Source organism: Pristiophorus japonicus, chromosome 4 (genome assembly GCF_044704955.1).
Source record: "Pristiophorus japonicus isolate sPriJap1 chromosome 4, sPriJap1.hap1, whole genome shotgun sequence".
Lineage (NCBI taxonomy): Eukaryota > Metazoa > Chordata > Chondrichthyes > Pristiophoridae > Pristiophorus > Pristiophorus japonicus.
Window position 1 is genome coordinate 299,955,253 of NC_091980.1, and position 21,521 is coordinate 299,976,773.

Below are 21,521 nucleotides of genomic sequence, written 5' to 3' on the forward strand. Positions count from 1 at the left end.
AGGGCTTTGTTGAGGCCACACCTGGAGTACTGTGCACAGTTTTGGTCTCCTTATCTAAAGAAGGATATATTTTTCTTAGAGGGGGTGCAACGAAGGTTCACTTGATTGATTCATGGGATGAGAGGCTTGTTCAATGAGAGCGATTCAGTAGAGTGTGCCTATACTCTCTGGAGTTTAGATGAATGAGAAAGTTAGACTTACTTTTATAGCGCCTTTCACGACCACCTGACATCTCGAAAGTACTTTACAGCCAATGAAGTACTTTTTGTAGTGTAGTCACTGTTGCAATGCAAGAAAGGTGACAGGTCCTCCGCCAAACTGACCCCACCACACAGCACTGCCCCCTCCCAGTCATCAAGATCCATGGCACGGTCTTGGACAACGTGGACCACTTTCCATACCTCGGGATCCTATTATCAGCAAGGGCAGAAATCGATGACAAGGTCCAACAGCGCCTCCAGTGTGCCAGTGCAGCCTTCGGTCACCTGAGGAAGAGAGTGTTCAAAGATCAGGCCCTCAAATCTGGCACCAATCTTCTGGTCTACAGGATTGTAGTGATACCCGCCCTCCTGAATGGCTCAGAGACATGGACCATATACACTAGACACCTCAAATCGCTGGAGAAATACCACCAGCGCTGCCTCTGCAAGATCCTACAAATCCCCTGGGAGGATAGATGCACCAATGTCAGTGTTCTTGATCAGGCCAACATCCACAGCATCGAAGCACTGATCACACTCGACCAGCTCCGTTAGGCGGACCACATTGTCCGCATGCCTGACACAATACTCCCAAAGCAAGCGCTCTACTCGGAACTCCTACACGGCAAGCAAGCCCCAGGTAGGCAAAGGAAATGTTTCAAGGACACCCTCAAAGCCTCCTTGATAAAGTGCAACATCCCCACCAGCACCTGGAAATCCCTGGCCAAAGACTGCCCAAAGTGGAGGAAGGGCATCCGGGAGGGTGCTGAGCACCTCGAGTCTTGTCGCCGAGAGCATCCAGAAAACAAGCGCAGGCAGCGGAAGGAGCGTGCGGCAAACCAGACTCCCCACCCACCCTTTCCTTCGACCATTGTCTGTCCCACCTGTGACAGCGACTGTAATTCCTGTTTAGGACTGTTCAGTCATCTAAGAACCCACTTTTAGGGCCCAAGTTTCGAGCCGCGCCTAGAATGGCGCAGTCCCGACCTGGACGCCCGTTTTTCGCGCCACAAAGTGCGCCTAAAAAACCCTCCAGATTTTGCAGCTCCCTGCAGGTCCTCTGGCCCTCGGCGCAGCGCAGCAAGAGCTGTAGGGGGCAGAGCCAGGTCCCTGCGCTGAAAACAGTGCCGGGACCTCTGCACATGCACGCTACAGTGGGCGCGCATGTGCAGTAGCTCCAGGTGATCAAAACTGTGTGGGAGGGGCCGAAGCACGCAGCCCCTGGCCCTGGCCCAATGGCCTCACTGGGGCTGCGTGAATAAGGCTCCTCCCACGGCCAGCTCCTGCTTCCTCCCAACCCGACTCGACTCCCGCTTCCGGACCGGACCCGACACCAACCTGACTCCCGCTTCCACCCCCCCGCCCCCGGACCCGACCCGACCCCCCGGACTGGACCCGACCCGACCTGACTCCCGCTCCCCCCCCCCCCCCCACCCCCCTGGACCCGACACCGACACCGACACCGACCCGACTCCCGCTTCCCCCGCCCCCGCCCCCAGACTGGATCTGACCTGACCTCCCTCCCCCCGACCTGACCTCCCTCTCCCTCCCTCCCTCCCCCCGACCCGAACCGAACCGAACCGAACCAACCTCCCTCCCACCACCCCCCCGACCCGCGCTCCCCCCGACCCAACCCAACGCCACCTACCTGTAAACCTGGTGCTGGGGACGGGCCCTGCCCGAAGTCTCGGGCCTGGCCCGTTCAGCCTCCTTCCCCCCTCCCCATCTCCTTTTCCCCCCCCATCTCCTTTTCCCCCCCCCATCTCCTTTCCCCCCCATCTCCTTTCCCCCCCATCTCCTTTTCCCCCCCCATCTCCTTTTCCCCCCCCATCTCCTTTCCCCCCCCATCTCCTTTCCCCCCCATCTCCCCTTTATCCATTCTCCCCTCCTTCTCCCCCCTCTCCCCCTTCGAGGGACTGTCTATGATGATAAAAGCAAGAAGCTGTTGAGAGGACTGAAGGTGCGAGTACCGAGGCTATGCAATATGAAGCAGTTTGTCAGATAGAGCGGCAAAAGAGAGATGAGGGTTGGATATTGATTAGAGAGGGTCATTGATAGAAAGAAGTAATAGAAAGGGAGGAGGTCGGAGGCCAGGGGGACTCCTGAGTTAATGTAAAAAAGAATCCAAGTATGAGCTGCCGTTAACAATATGGAGAGTGATTTGAGAAGAAGCTGCTGTAGATAGCCTGGATCTTGGATTTGGTGGGAGTTTACATGATAATAGCTGATCAAACATGATTTTATTGTATGGTCTCCAGTGGGCAGCTATTACTCTTGTGTCTCCAGAGTAACAGCTTCAAGTGTTGTTCCATTCTTTGTCCTTTAATCTACAATGAATGTGGCAGAAATTGAGCGAAAGCCAGCAGTAGATCACTCTCAGTAATGCCATCAGAATACAGATACCTGCTGGGATTTTCATGCCTGTTGGCCAGTCAGTTCCAATGCAAGGAATGATCCTGCCACCGGTGAGGGATAAATGGAACACGACCTCAAATGCTCGAAACCGAAAAAGACGGACAGAAAATGCTGGGGGAGTACACACTGCACGTTCATTAGCATCGGTGACGAGGAGAGACAGGATAACGTTTCCGTCACAGACCCTTCATCGAAACTCCCGTGCACTTCCAGCATTGTCAACGAGGGTAAAAGGTTTTTGACAAGCTGGGGGAAAGAGAAAGGGTTGCAGGATTAAATTTCACAAGTCTGTGATGGCCACCCAGGAACTCTGTGCATTGCCGACCATGTACCTGCCATGTAAAAGAAAGACTTGGATTTATATAGCGCCTTTCATGACCTCAGGACGTACCAAAGCGCTTTACAGCCAATGAAGTACTTTTGGAGTGTAGTCACTGTTGTATTGTGGGAAACGCAGCAGCCAATTTGCGCAAGCAAGCTCCCACACATATCAATGTGATAATTGTTAGACTCACAATAAATGGTTAGACTGAGTACTGTGTGTAATGAGCAAGTGTGACTTTAGCTCCTTTATTAAGATTCCAGAGTGCAGGTACCTCGTGGGAGTCCCTTGGGACTCCAACAGGTGGGCCCTCTGGTGGTCAGGTGTGATGCAGGTTACAAAGGGTTAAATACATAACAATAATGACCAGATAATCGATTTATTTTTGTTATGGTGATGTATTGAACAATCTTGGTCTTTTCTGTCTGCACTGTGACCACGGGTTTGTTCTGATGCGCAGTGGGTGAGGTGTTTCATCACCGGCACGGACTTGGGGAAAAATTTATGCTGAAGAGCATTGTTTTATCTCTGAGCTTCAGAGGAGGACTTTTTACTGCACAACAATGACACATCCATTTCCCTGACTAGCCATTCCCTTGGCATCTTCGGAGTAAGACTGACAGTTTTGTCAATTAGTACTGAACGCCTGTCAGTTTTGTGCTTTGAATTTACGAACACCCAAGAATCTGGTTGGACTGCCCAAACTCATTTCACTTTTGAGCCTTTGAGACAATGGAGAGAGAGAGAGAGAGGACAGACTCTCGTTCATTCCATCAGTCTGTATTTGATATCGCCAACGTGGTAAACAGATATAAATCAGGACCCAAGCTTGTATGTGGTGCTGCTGTCAACAAACGTTTCTGACTTACGGTGCTCAAAACAAGACCAATTTGCATGAATATAGTGCCTGTAATGTCGTAAAATGTCCCGAGGTACTTTATAGGAGTGTTATCAAAAAATTTAACATTGTGTCACCTAAGGCGATATTGGGACAGGTGACCAAATGCTCGGTCAACGAGTTAGGTTTCAAGTAGCATCTTAAAGGAAGAGCAGTGGCGAGGTAGTGACTCGGAAAGGTTCAGGAAGGCAGTTCCGGAGCTGAAAGCGCCGACGGCTGAAGGCACGTCCGCCAATGGTGGGTGAAGGAAGCGGCACTTAACTTCTCTTCTGCTCGCAAAAATTTAAATGAACAGGTAATTCAATTAAATTTAAGTGACCTTAAACTAAAAGGGGTAGACTCCATTTCGCAGATGCCTGCCACAGCATGATATGGTAGGTAGACCCACGGGAATGACAGTACGGAAAGAGCCTCGTTGGAAATGACTCTCTGGTGGCTATTCACCTGGTGCTCTGTAGAACAACAAATTGTATTTATATAGTGCCTTTAACATAGTAAAACTTCCCAAGGCGCTTCACAGGAGTATTGCAAAGGGGATGGAGTATAAAAGCAGGGAGGTCTTGCTACAGTTATACAGGGTATTGGTGAGGCCACACCTGGAATACTGCGTGCAGTTTTGGTTTCCATATTTACGAAAGGATATACTTGCTTTGGAGGCATTTCAGAGAAGGTTCACTAGGTTGATTCCGGAGATGAGGAAAGGTTGAGTAGATTGAGTAGTCTTATTCTAAGATTATGTCCCCTAGTTCTAGTCTCCCCTATCAGTGGAAACATCCTCTCTACATCCACCTTGTCAAGCCATCTCAATCTTATACGTTTCTATAAGATCACCTCTCATTGGAATTCAGAAGAATGAGAGGTGATCTTATAGAAACGTATAAGATTGAGATGGCTTGACAAGGTGGATGTAGAGAGGATGTTTCCACTGATGGGGGAGACTAGAACTAGGGGACATAATCTTAGAATAAGGGGCCGCCCATTTAATACTGAGATGAGGAGAAATTTCTTCTCTGAGGGTTGTAAATCTGTGGAATTTGCTGCCTCAGAGAGCTGTGGAAGCTGGGACATTGAATAAATTTAAGACAGAAATAGACAGTTTCTTAATCGATAAGGGAATAAGGGGTTATGGAGAGCAGGCAGGGAAGTGGACCTGAGTCCATGATCGGATCAGCCATAATCGTATTAAATGGCAGAGCAGGCTCGAGGGGCTGTATGGCCTACTCCTGCTTCTATTTCTTATGTTCTTATAACATTTTGACACCGGGTCACTTAAGAAGAAATTACAGCAGATGCTTGGTCAAAGTGATAAGTTTTAAGGACCGTCTTGAAGGAGGAAAGGGAGGTAGAGAGGCGGAGAGGTTTAGGCAGGGTGTTCCAGAGCTTAGGGCCCAGGCAACTGAAGGCCGACGGTTGAGCAGTTATAATCAGGGATGTCCGAGGTAGAATTTGAGGAACGCAGATATCTTGGGGGGATTGTGAGGCTGAAGGAGGTTACAGAGATAGGGAGGGGTGAGGCCACGGAGGGATTTGTAAACAAGGATGAGAATTTTGAAATCGAGGCGTTGCTTAACCGGGAGCCAATGGAGGTCAGCGAGCTCAGGGGTGATGGGTGAGCAGGACTTGGGGCGAGTTCTCTCTAATCCCATTTCTCTTCCTCTTCCTCAAAGGTGCAAGCTTTCCTCCAAAAATATAACCACAATTGGGAAATCCTTTTCTGATAACTGAACCACTAACTGGCATTAATTATGTAATACAAAAAATATTTTGGAAGGTAATCCGTAGCAGTCACAATATATGCGCATCTAAACAAATATGCCAAACAAAACTCTAAAATTGACTGCAGCGCTTAGATAAAGCTCAGTACTATATTTTCCCTTGGGAACTGTGATCGATATAATTCAATTAAGAAACTACATGCAACTTTGTGGAGATCTCGAGGTAAGTGGAAGGTGATGTGTAGATTTGATATTTCTTTTTTTTCAGTTTTGAGCGGTCTTCAAAGAAACCCGAAGCTTTAATTCATCACCGTCTCACTTAGCTTTCTGGTTAAAAGAAAGAAGTGGTTAACTCTAAAAGCACTTGGTGTTTCTTGGACAGCTGGCGAAGCCACATCTCTGGGCAAGTGGCTGCCTCACGTGGGGATAGGATTCTTAGTTGCTGCTTTACATGAGGAGTGGACCCAACAAGATTTCAGCCAGAATAAAGAACGGCACATCATTTAGAATATTGTACCAAACATAAGCCGTACATAAATCTTGCCGAGTTTTTAATGCATTATTTTGGAAGCAAATCCTTCAGAATATTCTGGGTCAAATGATAAATCTCACCATGTTTTTTTTTGTGGGACTCAGCCCAAAAAGCCAAATGCTAAACTGTAGCATTGTTTGGATTGAAATTTTGCTTTTATTCTCGACTTCAAAGACTGCATGAATTCTGAGAAAGGACATTCTTGCTGTTGAGGGAGTGCAGCGAAGGTTCACCAGACTGATTCCCGGGATGGCAGGACTGACATATGAAGAAAGACTGGATCGACTAGGCTTATATTCACTGGAATTTAGAAGAATGAGAGGAGATCTCATAGACGCATATAAAATTCTGACGGGATTGGACAGGTTAGATGCAGGGAGAATGTTCCCGATGTTGGAGAAGTCCAGAACCAGGGGTCACAGTCTAAGGATAAGGGGTAAGCCATTTAGGACTGAGATGAGGAGAAACTTCTTCACCCAGAGAGTGGTGAACCTGTGGAATTCTCTACCACAGAAAGTTGTTGAGGCCAGTTCGTTGGATATATTCAAAAGGGAGTTAGATGTGGCCCTTATGGATCAGGAGCTATGGAGAGAACGCAGGAATGGGGTACTGAAGTTGCATGATCAGCCATGATCATATTGAATGGTGGTGCAGGCTCAAAGGGCTGAATGGCCTGCTCCTGCACCTATTTTCTATGTTTCTGTGTTTTATATTGATACCCATCCCAAATGGCCAGCATTTTAAATGTTGCTAAAATGCCATGGTCTGCTCTCTCAGGAGGACGTAAAAGATCCATGGCACTATTTCGAAGAAGGGCAGGGGAGTTATCCCCGGGTGTCCTGGCCAATATTTATCCCCCAATCAACACAGTTTATCTGGTCATTAGCACATTGCTGTTTGTGGGAGCTTGCTGTGTGCAAATTGGCAGCCGCGTTTCTTAGATTACAATTACTATACTCCAAAAGTACTTAATTGGCTGTAAGCACTTTGAGACATCCGGTGGTTGTGAAAGGCGCTATATAAATGCAAGTCCTTTTTTTTTTCCTTCCTAGTTTCATCCCATTCGAACATCCCAGCATCAGAGAGATGTGATGGGCAAGTAACTACTTTTATAGGCTGCTGATAATTTTCCTTCTTGGATTGGGAAATGCTTTTTAGTGCTGTGTTAGGATTTGGGCACTGACAAATGTTTTTAAACAATACCTTTTCTTAAAAATACAAGAACAGAAAGTAATTGCAATGTATGTACATAAGGTCTGCCCACCATCAGGGGGCACTACCGTCGGAGGTCCAAGGGTCATCGGTACACTTGGTGCTGGGCTCGGTATATAACCTGAACTTCACCTTTGTATTTTCACTTCTGGAAGCCCTTAAAGACTACACCTGGTCACTGGCTCACAGTACGGAGTTCATTGTATCATTTCATACACTTCAGTAATAGCTTCAAATGCAAGTTTGACGCTTAATAATTTCTAAGCTCAGTAGCACTGAAGTTCAAACTCCTTATCATTTCCTAACTTAGCAAATTGTTTGTTTATTTTATTTCCCTTGGTTCCTGGTTTCCCCCCAATGCTTTCACTGAATTATTATCATCCACCACTTACTTTTTATTGCAGTGTTGAAGGGGGTGTGCGGAATAAAATGGACCGAATTGTGCTATTTTGTGATCATTTCCGATTTTGCGACATTTTGCATCCAGCACAAGTTGGAATGTTTAGCATTTTTGCAAAGCGCTTCAACCATTGTCAAATGATTCAGTCTTCTCGAGTATTGAAACCACTTCCAGTGCACTCTGTGGCATTGGAAAGGGCATTGTTGTTTCTTATCTTAACAACCTTTACAGCTCGGGCCCAGCTCCTAGATCAACCAGCAAGAGTCTGGACTGAAAATGTTGGTTTCATCTATCACATTAATCGCTGGCAATGTGATACCCGCTGTGGTATTGCTTTTATTATATTGCTTTTGCAGTTTTTGTGACATAGTGGGTAATTTCACAATGAGAAACGAGGTGGCAGGCAGACAATTTAAACAAAAAAAAAAAAAAATCCGGCCACCCACTGATTTTCGAGTGGCCTTCCAAACAGGCAAGAGTCCCGTTAAAATATTTAAAGTAGGGCCCTGCCCTGGGTGCCATTTTCAGCAACCAACGTCAGTCCATTGGGACTGGAAGCAGAGCTACCAAACCAGCGGTTCTTAAAGGGACCACTGGAGGCCATTCCGGAAAGATTCATAATATTTCGGGGGCAAGCAAGAGCTTTGACTATGACACAAGGCCCCACTGACATCTTCAAGGCTGCTGCCAGCCCTTCCATAGCACACCCCTCTCGTACCCCAGGATGAATGTATCGCTCCCCCCCTTCCGATGCAAATGGTTCGAGCCTCTCACCGGCTCTATTGAGAGGACAGTGCCCTCACTCCTGTCCACTACCTGCCCGATGTGTGCAGATTGTCAAGCCCCACAGTGTCTGCAACACTAAGTTAATTGTTATGTCAGCCGTGCCTCTGAGTCAGAAGGTTGTGGGTTCGAGTCCCACTGCAGAGACAAGTTTAAAAAAAAATCGAGGCTGACACTCCAAGTGCAGTGCTGAGGGAGTGTCGCACAGTCGGAGGTGCAGTCTTTCAGATGCGATGTTAAATGGAAGCCCCGTCTTCTCTCTCAGGTGGACGTAAAAGACACTATTTCGAAGAAGAGCAGGGGAGTCATCTATTAAAACAGATTATCTGGTTATTATCACATTGCTGTTTGTGGGACCTTGCTGTGAGCAAACATAGAAACATAGAAACATAGAAAATAGATGCAGGAGTAGGCTATTCGGCCCTTCTAGCCTGCACCGCCATTCAATGAGTTCATGGCTGAACATGCAACTTCAGTACCCCATTCCTGCTTTCTCGCCATATCCCTTGATCCCCCTAGTAGTAAGGATTACATCTAACTCCTTTTTGAATATATTTAGTGAATTGGCCTCAACAACTTTCTGTGGTAGAGAATTCCACAGGTTCACCACTCTCTGGGTGAAGAAGTTTCTCCTCATCTCGGTCCTAAATGGCTTACCCCTTATCCTTAGACTGTGACCCCTGGTTCTGGACTTCCCCAACATTGGGAACATTCTACCTGCATCTAACCTGTCTAAACCCATCAGAATTTTAAACGTTTCTATGAGGTCCCCTCTCATTCTTCTGAACTCCAGTGAATACAAGCCCAGTTGATCCAGTCTTTCTTGATAGGTCAGTCCCGCCATCCCGGGAATCAGTCTGGTGAACCTTCGCTGCACTCCCTCAATAGCAAGAATGTCCTTCCTCAGGTTAGGAGACCAAAACTGTACACAATACTCCAGGTGTGGCCTCACCAAGGCCCTGTACAACTGTAGTAACTCCTCCCTGCCCCTGTACTCAAATCCCCTCGCTATGAAGGCCAACATGCCATTTGCTTTCTTAACCGCCTGCTGTACCTGCATGCCAACCTTCAATGACTGATGTACCATGACACCCAGGTCTCGTTGCACCTCCCCTTTTCCTAATCTGTCACCATTCAGATAATAGTCTGTCTCTCTGTTTTTACCACCAGAGTGGATAACCTCACATTTATCCACATTATACTTCATCTGCCATGCATTTTCCCACTCACCTAACCTATCCAAGTCACTCTGTAGCCTCATAGCATCCTCCTCGCAGCTCACACTGCCACCAAACTTAGTGTCATCCGCAAATTTGGAGATACTACATTTAATCCCCTCGTCTAAATCATTAATATACAGTGTAAACAGCTGGGGTCCCAGCACAGAACCTTGTGGTACCCCACTAGTCACTGCCTTCCATTCTGAAAAGTCCCCATTTACTCCTAATCTTTGCTTCCTGTCTGCCAATCAGTTCTCAATCCACATCAGCACACTACCCCCAATCCCATGTGCTTTAATCTTGGACATTAATCTCTTGTGTGGGACCTTTCGAAAGCCTTCTGAAAGTCCAAATACACCACATCAACTGTTTCTCCCTTGTCCACTCTACTGGAAACATCCTCAAAAAATTCCAGAAGATTTGGCAAGCATGATTTCCCTTTCATAAATCCATGCTGACTTGGACCTATCATGTCACCTCTTTCCAAATGCACTGCTATGACATCCTTAATAATTGATTCCATCATTTTGCCCACTACTGATGTCAGGCTGACCAGTCTATAATTCCCTGTTTTCTCTCTCTCTCCTTTTTTAAAAAGTGGGGTTACATTGGCTACCCACCACTCGATAGGAACTGATCCAGAGTCAATGGAATGTTGTAAAATGACTGTCAATGCATCCGCTATTTCCAAGGCCACCTCCTTAAGTACTCTGGGATGCAGTCCATCAGGCCCTGGGGATTTATCGGCCTTCAATCCCATCAATTTCCCCAACACAATTTCCCGGCTAATAAGGATTTCCCTCAGTTCCTCCTCCTTACTAGACCCTCTGACCCCTTTTATATCCGGAAGGTTGTTTGTGTCCTCCTTAGTGAATACCGAACCAAAGTACTTGTTCAATTGGTCTGCCATTTCTTTGTTCCCCATTATGACTTCCCCTGATTCTGACTGCAGGGGACCTACGTTTGTCTTTACTAACCTTTTTCTCTTTACATATCTATAGAAACTTTTGCAATCCGTCTTAATGTTCCCTGCAAGCTTCTTCTCGTACTCCATTTTCCCTGCCCTAATCAAACTCTTTGTCCTCCTCTGCTGAGTTCTAAATTTCTCCGTCCCCGGGTTCGCTGCTATTTCTGGCCAATTTGTATGCCACTTCTTGGCTTTAATACTATCCCTGATTTCCCTTGATAGCCACGATTGAGCCACCTTCACTTTTTTATTTTTACGCCAGACAGGGATGTACAATTGTTGTAGTTCATCCATGCGGTCTCTAAATGTCTGCCATTGCCCATCCACTGTCAACCCTTTAAGTATCATTCACCAATCTATCCTAGCCAATTCACGCCTCATACCTTCAAAGTTAGCCGCCTTTAAGTTCTGGACCATGGTCTCTGAATTAACTGTTTCATTCTACATCCTAATGCAGAATTCCACCATATTATGGTCACTCTTCCCCAAGGGGCCTCGCACAACGAGATTGATAATTAATCCTCTACCATAGCCCAAAGTGGGCTACCATATTACACCAGTGACTACAGTACTTCTAAAGTACTTCAGTGGCTGTAAATCGCTTTGGGACATCCTGAGGTCATGAAAGGCGCTACAGAAATTCAAGTCTTTCTTTTTTCAATGCAGATCCATTTCCTACGGGGAGGGGGCACTTGGATATTGATCAGGAATGGGAACCCTGTTGCATTTTTAAAAACATTTTTTTTTGCCTCCTTTTGAGGCTTGAGAGTTATACTGCTCTACCACAACACAGCTAAGATCAGGTAACTCAGAGAGCAAAATCTCAGACCTTCCTTTTCTGCATGCTGTAACTTGCCACTCTCTCAAGCAGCTTCACCAGGAGCCTGGAGTTGAGGAAAACACCTCCCTGTTCCCTAATCTGCCGCCATTCAGATAATATTCTGTCTTCGTGTTTTTGTCCCCAAAGTGAATAATCTCACATTTATCCACATTATATTGCATCCGCATATCCCCACTCAGCTAATCTGTCCAAGTCACCCTGCAGCCTCTTAGCATCCTCCTCACAGCTCACACTGCCACCCAGCTTAGTGTCATCTGCAAACTTGGAGATATTACACTCAATTCCTTCATCTAAATCATTAATGTATATTGTAAATAGCTGGGGTCCCAGCACTGAGCCCTGCAGCATTCCACTAGTCACTGCCTGCCATTCTGAAAAGGACCCATTTATCCTGACTCTCTGCTTCCTGTCTGCCAACCAGTTCTCTATCCATGTCAGTACATTAACCGAAATACCATGTGCTTTGATTTTGCACAACAATTTCTTGTGTGGGACCTTATCAAAAGCCTTTTGAAAGTCCAAATACACCACATCCACTGGTTCTCCCTTGTTCACTCTGCAAGTTACATCCTCAAAAAATTCTAGAAGATTTGTCAAGCATAATTTCCCTTTCATAAATCCATACTGACTTGGATCGATCCTGTCACTGCTTTCCAAATGCGTTGCTATTTCATCTTTAATAATTGATTCCAACATTTTCCCCACTACTAATGTCAGGCTAACCGGTCTAAAATTACCCGTTTTCTCTCTCCCTCCTTTTTTAAAAAGTGGTGTTATATTAGCTACCCTCTAGTCCATAGGAACTGATCCAGAGTCGATACACTGTTGGAAGATGATTACCAATGTATCCACTATTTCTAGGACCACTTCCTTAAGTACTCTGGGATGCAGACTATCGGGCCCCGGGGATTTATCGGCCTTCAATCCCATCAATTTCCCTAACACAATTTCCTGCCTAATAAGGATTTCCCTCAGTTCCTCCTTCTCACTAGACCCTCGGTCCCTTAGTATTTCCGGAAGGTTATTTGTGTCTTGCTTCGTGAAGACAGACCAATATTTTCCCTAATCTTTTTTTTTTGTGGGGGGAGGGGGCACCCCTTCTCCATTTACAATCCGGTGAGTGACCTGCCTGGGACCACCAGACCGCTGTGTGGGCACGCAGCTTAACGGGAACATTGGTTGAGACCCTGCTCTGATAGTAACTCTGGCCTGAGCGGGGAAACTATCTGGAGTTAAAATCGGGGCCAATTCTCTGGATAATCTGAAAAAACAGTGTTTAATGATGGTTTAGCTTCACCAGCTCAAATGATGCTCCATTTGTTGTCCTGGTCAGTCAGTACCAATAAAATGCAACATTATTTATAGTATTTGTTGTTCCTGAATTATTATATTACATGCATATTATTGATTGCCCTGTGTCCCATGAAACCTAAAACTTCCATCGAAGTTGGTAAGCAGTGGCTCAATTTGAGAAGGTGACTCATACATCTTGGGGGGGGGCGGGGGGGGAGGAGGTGGGGGGTGTCATGTTAGCGATGCCACTTGGAGCACAGTGCAAGTCCCAAAGGGGCAGGAACCAAACGGCGGAACAGATATTATTGATGCAATGCGACAGTAGTCAGTTTTTCCAGCGGAGTTATGTTGCTCACAGCTCCGAAGAGTTTCCTCTGCTTCACTGTTCTACCCGAACACGAACCATTGCGGTTTCTGTAGAATTTTAATGTCAATGATATGATTAATTTGCCTGCATCCTTGCGCAAAGGAAATATTTTCACGTCTCGTTATTCCTATAACTGAATTTACTTTTGAGATGAATACGCAATAAATGAACTTTGGGAAACGTAACCTGCAAAATGTCCCTGCCGACGCATGAGGTTGTGTGCGACATGAACTCCACAATTTATCACCGATACAGAGTGTACATCAAAGACACGGCCATTCGGCCCAACTGGCCCATGCTCCACACCAACCTCTTCCCACCCCTCTTCATCTCACCCCATCAGCATATCCTTCTATTCCTTTCCCCCTCATGTGATCATCCAGCTTCCCCATAAATGCATCAATGCTATTCCTCGCAACATTCCAACAGTGATTACACTCCAAAAGTACTTCATCGGCTGTAAAGCACTTTGAGAAGTCTGGTAGTCGTGAAAGACGCGATATAAATGCAAGTCTTTTAGTCTTTCAAAGACACTTTGTGGTAGCGAATTTCACATTCTAACCACTCTCTGGCTAAATAAGTGTCTCCTGAATTCCCTACTTTTACAAGTAGCTATCTTATATTGATGGCTCCTTGTTTTGGAGTCCCCGGCAAGTGAAAACCAAGACTTCAGCTGACGTTAGCAGTCCTACTGTGGAGAATGGATGTTTAGGTGGAGGATATGCTGTGACAGAGATTGAAATAAGCAGGGTATGGCACTGAACACTACTTGCTCTCGCTCTCGCTCGCTCTCTATCTATCTATCTAACAAAGAGTAAATGTCACAATCGTACAGTTGCATCATATGCAATTGTGCTGTTGGCCAGGGGCGTGTGGGTTGTAATTCTGCACAATGTACCTGTCATCTATGTACTTTTGGGATCACTAGCCACTAGATGGCGTCACTGTTGGAGGCCATTGGGCTGCACACACGTGTGTGCAGCCCAAGTGTAAAAGGCCAGCCATTTTGTATATTAGTCACTTTGGGCCTTAATAAAGCAGAGCCAGGGTCATACCTCTTGGCGTTAAACAGTACTCAGTCTAACAGTTATTGCATACACAACAGTACCAGTTATCAGTGTCATGCAGCTGTTCTATCATCAGATATAACATGTTGAATTGTACAAGATTGCAAACGAGTTGCCAACCCTCCCGTACTGCCCTGGGGTCTCCAGGAATTGAAGATTAATCTCCGGGAAACTGCTGCGAGCAACACCTGGGAGAGAAAACAAAGGGGGCATTAAAATAACAATTTTCTTTCAACACTTCTGTTTATTAGTTGGAAAAATGTTGGCGATGAGAAAGAAACTGCTGTTTGGCTGATTCTTGATTCTCAGTCAATCAGGTAATAAGGAGTCTGTTCGCTTTCCAGTTGGCCGTGGGAAGGCGTTGGGCCGTGAGGGTGGACGTGTTGGGTGGCCGGTGGGGAAGGTGTGGGGGTGGGGCAGTTGGTGGTGAAACCTCCAAGAATACCTCCAGCCAGAGTTGGCAACCCCGAGTGCAAGCTCCTGATTTTTTTTCCCCATTGTTTTCTCTGTAAATGTCATTATCATCATCCTCACCCTCAGCGGTTGGCTATTGCCTGAGCTCCTGTTACTGTTCTTCAAACCCTCCTCAAGGCAGGTACATGAACCACAGTGTTGTTCTTTACACGGCCACTCATTCATTGACTGGTAATGCACTGCGGGTATGCCAGTTGTGGAGGCCATTGGCTAATTCAACGATGGGCTGTTCTGCCCTTCGATGGCCTCCTTCTCCGTCAAGGGTCCCGCTCCCCTCCTCTAGGCGCTCAACCGCCCGAAACCGTTGGCACTTTCCATGTTAGTTGACCGCCACTCAGCATTGGCCAGTCACAGGTATCAACGTCTACTGTAACTATGGTAACCGGTTTTATTTAACATTCAGAAGAGCGCTGTTATCACACTGAGCTTTTTTGATGAATTGTTTTGGGGGGAGGGGGTGGTTACAGAGTGGCGAAAGAGAGTGCTCGCAACACATTGCACGCATGAAACAATTGGGATCCATGAATACACGATTTCCTTGTTTTCTTGATTAAATGGGGCCGGATTTGCTTATCTGTCTGTTGCACTTCACCACGACTCCGGCAAGGGGGCAGCAGAAGGAGGCTGGGACCTGGATACACGAGGTCCTGCCTTGCGTTGGAAGCTCCCACTCAACCTGGTAACAGGAAAGAAAGGCTTGCATTTATACAGCGCCTTTCATAACCTCAGGAAGTCCCAAAGTGCTTCACAGCCAAATGAAATACTTTCTGAAGTGTAGACACGGTTTTCAGAGGGTCGTGAATCTTTGGAATTCTCGACCCCAGCGAGCTGTGGAGGTTGGGTCATTGAATATGTTTAAGGTGGAGATCGATAAGGGAGTCGAGGGTTATGGGGAACGGGCGGGGAAGTGGATCTGAGCCCAGGATCAGATCAGCCATAATCTTATTGAATGGCGGAGCAAGCTCGAGAGGCCAAATGTCCTACTGCTGCTCCTATTTCTAATGTTCTAATGAAATATGGCAGCCAATTTGTGCAAAGCAAACTCCAACAAACAACAATGTGATCAGATAATCTGTTTAGGTATTGGTTAATGGATAGATATTGGCCAGGAGACTTGGGGGAACTCCCCTGTTCATCTTCGAAATAGTGCCATAGGATTCACCCGAGAGGGCAGACGGGGCCTCGGTTTCATGTCTCATCCAAAAGAAGTCACCTCCGACAGTGCAGCGCTCCCTCAGTACTTCACTGGAGTGTCGGCCGAGACTTTAGCTAAGTTAATGGAATCCATTTTTCTGAATAAACGACTTAGGTAAAAAAATTTAGCCTTCAGAATAATTGTCTTCCAGCTCCTTCACTTCAAAAAAAAAATCAATTTCATTCCAGCTTAGAATGCTGATATAATATTTTTCGGCTGGGCAATCAGACAGCAGGATGTGCTGTCTTGTGATAATATGCCATCATTTCGAGATAAGATCACCCTGAGAACTGAAATACTACAATGCCTCCGTGCAGTTTGCTGTTGTGCTGAAATTCTTCGCAAACAATTCCAAATGAAGATATGTAAATATTTATGCCAGCGGGTTGTGATGCGAGAGTGATTTCGCAAATTCATTTCAATCAAGACTGCTTGGTTGCATAAACCTTTTTAAATGATGTTTCAGCTCTACCCAATATGAAATTGGCAGTCCAATATTCTGCAATTATGAGAACATAAGAAATAGGAGAAGGAGTAGGCCATACGGCACCTCGAGCCTACTCCGCCATTCAATGCGATCATGGCTGATCCGATCATGGACTCAGGCTCACCTCCCCGCCCGCTCCCCATAATCCCTTATCACCTTATCGTTTAAGAAACTGTCTATTTCTGTCTTAAATTTATTCAATGTCCCAGCTTCCACAGCTCTCTGAGCTAGTGAGTTCCACAGATCCACAACCCTCTGAGAAGAAATTTCTCCTCATCTCAGTTTTAAATGGGCAGCCCCTTATTCTAAGATTTTGCCCTCTAGTTCTAGCCTCCACTATCAGTGGAAACATGCTCTCTGCATCCACCTTGTCAAATCCCCTCATAATCTTATCCATTTCGATAAGATTGTTGTGTTCCTAACACAGATGAGGCTGCACACAGGGAGGTTAAAGTGACAGTGACCTCAGTCTTTAATAAGACACTCCAGAGCGAGGAACAGGCCTTAAGGGCCGGCTTATATACAGTGCTCCCAAGGGATGCTGGGATCCCTTGGGACTTCAGGGGATGCACTCCCTGGTGGCAGAACATGGGAGTGCATGCTTTACAGATACACAACATCACTCACCGCTTAAAGTCAAAGTGAAAACGATTTACAAGGTGAGGCGGCCGGGAGCCTTTCTTTCCCTGGTGGACCGCCTCGGTCTGGTGTGTTGGCTGTGCCCTTGCTGGTCCGGCGTGGTGTCGTTGATCCTTTGGCTGTGTGTTGTTGTCTCGAAAAAGGTGGTGTCTGCTGTGGGTTGTTCAGGACAGTCTGTGAACCGCAGCCTCGTTTGGTCCAGGTGCTTTCTGCAAATTTGTCTGCTCTCTAGTTTGACTACAAATATCCTATTCCCTTCTTTCGCTATCACTGTGCCTGATATGTCCTTACGATACAGAATAAATGCACACGAGGCCCATACTTGAGAGACGGTCATTCTGTGACCAGTAACCTTTATTAGCCAGCACTGAATTGATGAACGTGGGTGGAGCTTGCCCTTTTATACCTGAAAGTCCAGGTTAGGAGTGTCTCCCACAAGTTCACCCCCTTGTGGTCAATGTTCTCAAGGTGTACAACTTAGGTCAGCTTATACATAGGTTACAATGATAGTTGAATACATGACATCACCTCCCCCCCAAAGTCTTATTGGGATCACAGATTAAGTCTCTCTGGTGGTTTATGCTCCCTTGTAAAGCGCCTGAGTTGGGGCTCCGATTGTTGAACGCTGGCCTGAGTGTCTGCTGTTTGCGGTGCCTCAGGCCTGTCCGGACTGTCCACAGTGACTGGGCTCTCCTCCACTTGGTTCCGGTGTTCGGTCACCTGTGGTGAAGTGAACTCTACGTCGTGTTCTTCCTCTGCTTCTTCTATGGGGTTGTTGAACCTCCTTTTAGTTTGATCCACGTGTTTGCGGCAGATTTGTCCATTGGTAAGTTTAACTACCAAAACCCTATTCCCCTCTTTGGCAATCACAGTGCACGCAAGCCATTTGGGCCCTGCAGTGTAATTAAGGACAAAAACAGGGTCATTGACATCAATACATCGCGCCCTCGCATTCCTGTCATGGTAGTCATATTGTGACTGACGCCTGCTCGCAACAATTTCTTTCATAGTAGGGTGTATAAGGGACAACCTGGTTTTGAGCGTGCTTTTCATTAGCAGCTCTGCGGGTGGAACCCCTGTGAGTGAGTGTGGTCGGGATCTATTGGCCAACAAGAGGCGTGATAAGCAGCTTTGTATGGAACCCCCTTGGATTCTGAGCATCCCCTGTTTGATTATCTGCACTGCTCGTTCTGCCTGGCCGTTTGAGGCCGGCTTGAACGGTGCCGTTTTGACATGATTGATTCCATTGTCTGCCATGAAGTCCTGGAATTCAGTGCTTGTGAAGCACGGCCATTGTCGCTGACCAAGACATCCGGTAGACCATGGGCGGCGAACATTGCCCGCAGACTTTCTACCGTGGCAGAGGATTTACTTGAATTTAAAATGGCACACTCAATCCATTTGGAGTAGGCGTCTACTATAACCAAAAACATTTTTCCCATGAAAGGACCTGTGTAGTCCACATGGATGCGTGACCATGGCTTGGCAGGCCAGGACCAGGGGCTAAGGGGGGCTTCCCTGGGTGCGTTGCCCAGCTGACCACACGTGTTGCACCTGCGAACACAAAGTTCCAGGTCTGCATCTATCCCTGGCCACCAAACGTGTGACCTGGCAATTGCCTTCATCATGAAAATGCCCGGGTGCTCATTGTGAAGTTCTCGGATAAACACCTCTTTGCCCCTCTGGAGCATGACTACTCGGTTTCCCCACAGTAGGCAATCGGCCTGAATCGAGAGTTCATCCTTGTGCCTATGAAACGGTTTAAATTCCTCAGGGCATGCCCCGTATGTGGCTGCCCAGTCCCCATTCAGGACACATTTCTTAACTAAAGACAGTAGCGGGTCTTTATTTGTCCAGACTTTAATCTAACAGGCTGTCACGGGTGAGCCTTCACTTTCAAAAGTTTCAACAGCCATGACCATCTCAGTATCATGCTCAGTGGTGGCTCGTGGGAGCCTGCTGGGTGCATCGGCGCAGTTTTCAGTGCCCGGTCTGTGCTGAATTGTGTAGTCATAGGCGGCTAACGTAAGTGCCCACCTCTGTATGCGGGCTGATGCATTCGCATTTATGGTCTTGTTGTCGGCCAAAAGGGACGTCAGGGGTTTGTGATCTGTCTCCAGCTCAAATTTCCGACCAAACAGATACTGGTGCATTTTTTTTTTACTGCATATACATATGCTAGCACTTCCTTTTCTACCATCCCGTAGCCCCTTTCTACCTGAGACAGACTTCTGGAGGCATAAGCTACCGGCTGTAACTGACCCTTGGCATTCACATGCTGCAACACACACCCGACCCCATAGGACGACGCATCACACGTTAACACAAGTTTCTTACCTGGGTCATATAACGTTAATAGTTTGTTAGAGCACACAATTTGTTATGCTGAATCAAAATCCCTATCCTGGCTGTCCCCCCAGACCCAATCGTAACCTTTGCATAGGAGCACGTGTAGTGACTCTAAAGGCGTGCTCAATTTGGGAAGAAAGTTACCAAAATAGTTCAGGAGCTCCAGGAACGAACGCAGCTCCGTCGTGTTACGGGGTCTGGCTGCTCTCTGGATCGCTTCCGTTTTGGACGCAGTAGGGCTGATCCAGTCTGCTGCTACCCTCATCCCCAGGAATTCTACCTCTGGAGCTAGGAAGAGGCACTTCGCCTTTTTCAGTCGCAGCCCTACCCGGTCCAATCTGCGTAGCACCTCCTCCAGGTTGTGGAGGTGTTCTTCAGTATCACGACCTGTGATGAGGATGTCGTCTTGAAAAACCACTGTCCTTGGAATCGACTTGAGGAGACTTTCCATATTTCGCTGAAAGATCGCGGCGACCGAACGAATCTCGAACGGACATCTGTTATACTCAAACAACCCCTTTTGTGTCGTGATGGTGGTCAGCTTCTTCAACTCACTCGCCAGCTCCTGGGTCATGTAAGCTGAGGTCAGGTCCAATTTTGAAAAAAGTTTGCCACCGGATAGCGGCAAAGAGGTTATCCGCTCTCGGTAGCGGGTACTGGTCTTGGAGTGACACCCGATTGGTGGTGGCCTTGTAATCACCACATATCCTGACCGACCCATTCTCCTTGAGCACCGGCACAATCAGCTCGCCCAGTCACTGAATTCGACTGGCGAGATGATGCCTTCCCTCAGCAGGCGGTCCAATTCGCATTCTATCTTTTCCCGCATCACGTATGGCACCGCTCTGGCCTTGTGGTGTACTGGCCTGGCGTCTGGGTTTATGTGTATCACCACCTTGACCCCCATGAAAGTGCTGATGCCGGGTTGAAATAATGAGTCAAATTTGTCCAGGACCTGTGAGCATGATACTCGCTCCACAGAAGAAATTGCATTGACATCACCCCATTTCCAGTTCATGACAGCAAGCCAACTCCTCCCCAGCAGTGTAGAACTGTCCCCCGGGACAATCCAGAGTGGCAACCTGTTCTCCAAATCTTTGTGGGTCACGACTACCGTGGCGCTGCCTAGCACCGGAATTATCTCCTTTGTATATGTCCGTAGCTGTGCGTCAATCAGCAATAATTTTGGCCTCTTGGCCTTGGACACCCACAACCTTTCGAACTGTTTGATACTCATCAGGGACTGGCTGGCCCCCGTGTCTAGCTCCATTAATACTGGGATGCCATTGAGGTGCACTTTCATCATTATCGGTGGCGTCCTGATGTATGAACTGTATATGTGCTCCACATGAACTCGCTGAACTTCAGCTTCCAGCGATTTCCCCCAGTATTCATTTGGCCTCGTAGAGCTTACATCGGGCCCGTCCTCCTCGTACATCAACCTGGCTGCAGGCTTCCTGTACATACGCGCCAAGTGACCGCTGACGTTGCAGTTTCTGCAGGTATATTGCTGATACCTGCAGGCTCTGATACCTGTTTTCCTCCATACCTCCAGCATGAGCTGGAGGCCCCGTTGTTGGAAACAAAAGGTCCATTACCAGTCGATCGTCTCTGACTGTCTCTGTAACTGTCCTTAAGCGCATCATTAACAAGTATTGATGGCCCCATTACTGGCCGCATTGTCCCTTGCGATGGCATGAATTGCCGTTCAGCTAGTCATTGTCTCTGTTGAATTCCCACTTTAGGTTGGACTACATGCTGGGGTATGTCCGATTGCTCTTGTCTGCCTAGAGAACTGTGTGCCGCATAAACAATGTTGACTCCCTGGTCGTTTGCCACATTTGAGCCAAGATTTTTGTCATACATCATTCTGGTCTCTTCCTCCCCTGAGCTAAATGTCTGGGCTATCAGAGCCGCCGCTTCCAAGGTCAAGTCTTTGGTCTCAATCAGTTGCCTGAAAACCCCAGCGTGCCCGATGCCCTCAATAAAAAAGTCTCGCAGCATCTCCGCTCTGCATGCATCTGGGAACTTACATAGGCTCGCCAGTCGCTGGAGGTCTGCCACAAAGTCTGGATCGCTTTGCCCTTCTCGCCGCAAAACCGGTGTCTCGCCATGTGCATGCTGCTTGCCGGTTTAAGGTGTTCC

At 47.1% G+C, this 21,521-nt stretch overlaps 1 protein-coding gene and 1 long non-coding RNA gene across 3 annotated transcripts in view; one reads left to right on the forward strand and one right to left on the reverse strand.

Moving 5' to 3' along the window:
• nrxn3a (neurexin 3a) overlaps positions 1-21,521 on the forward strand; it is a 2,272,338-nt gene that overhangs the window by 245,114 nt on the left and 2,005,703 nt on the right. The gene's annotated exons all lie outside the window — the stretch shown is intronic.
• LOC139263483 (uncharacterized) overlaps positions 1-21,521 on the reverse strand; it is an 87,815-nt gene that overhangs the window by 22,292 nt on the left and 44,002 nt on the right. Inside the window, exon 3 of one of the 2 annotated variants that reach the window (XR_011593153.1) lies at positions 17,834-17,920. The exons of the other annotated variant lie outside the window; for it this stretch is intronic. This is a non-coding gene — a long non-coding RNA (uncharacterized lncRNA). Of the gene's footprint in view, positions 1-17,833; positions 17,921-21,521 lie in introns of those variants that run through there. 2 annotated transcript variants of the gene reach the window in all.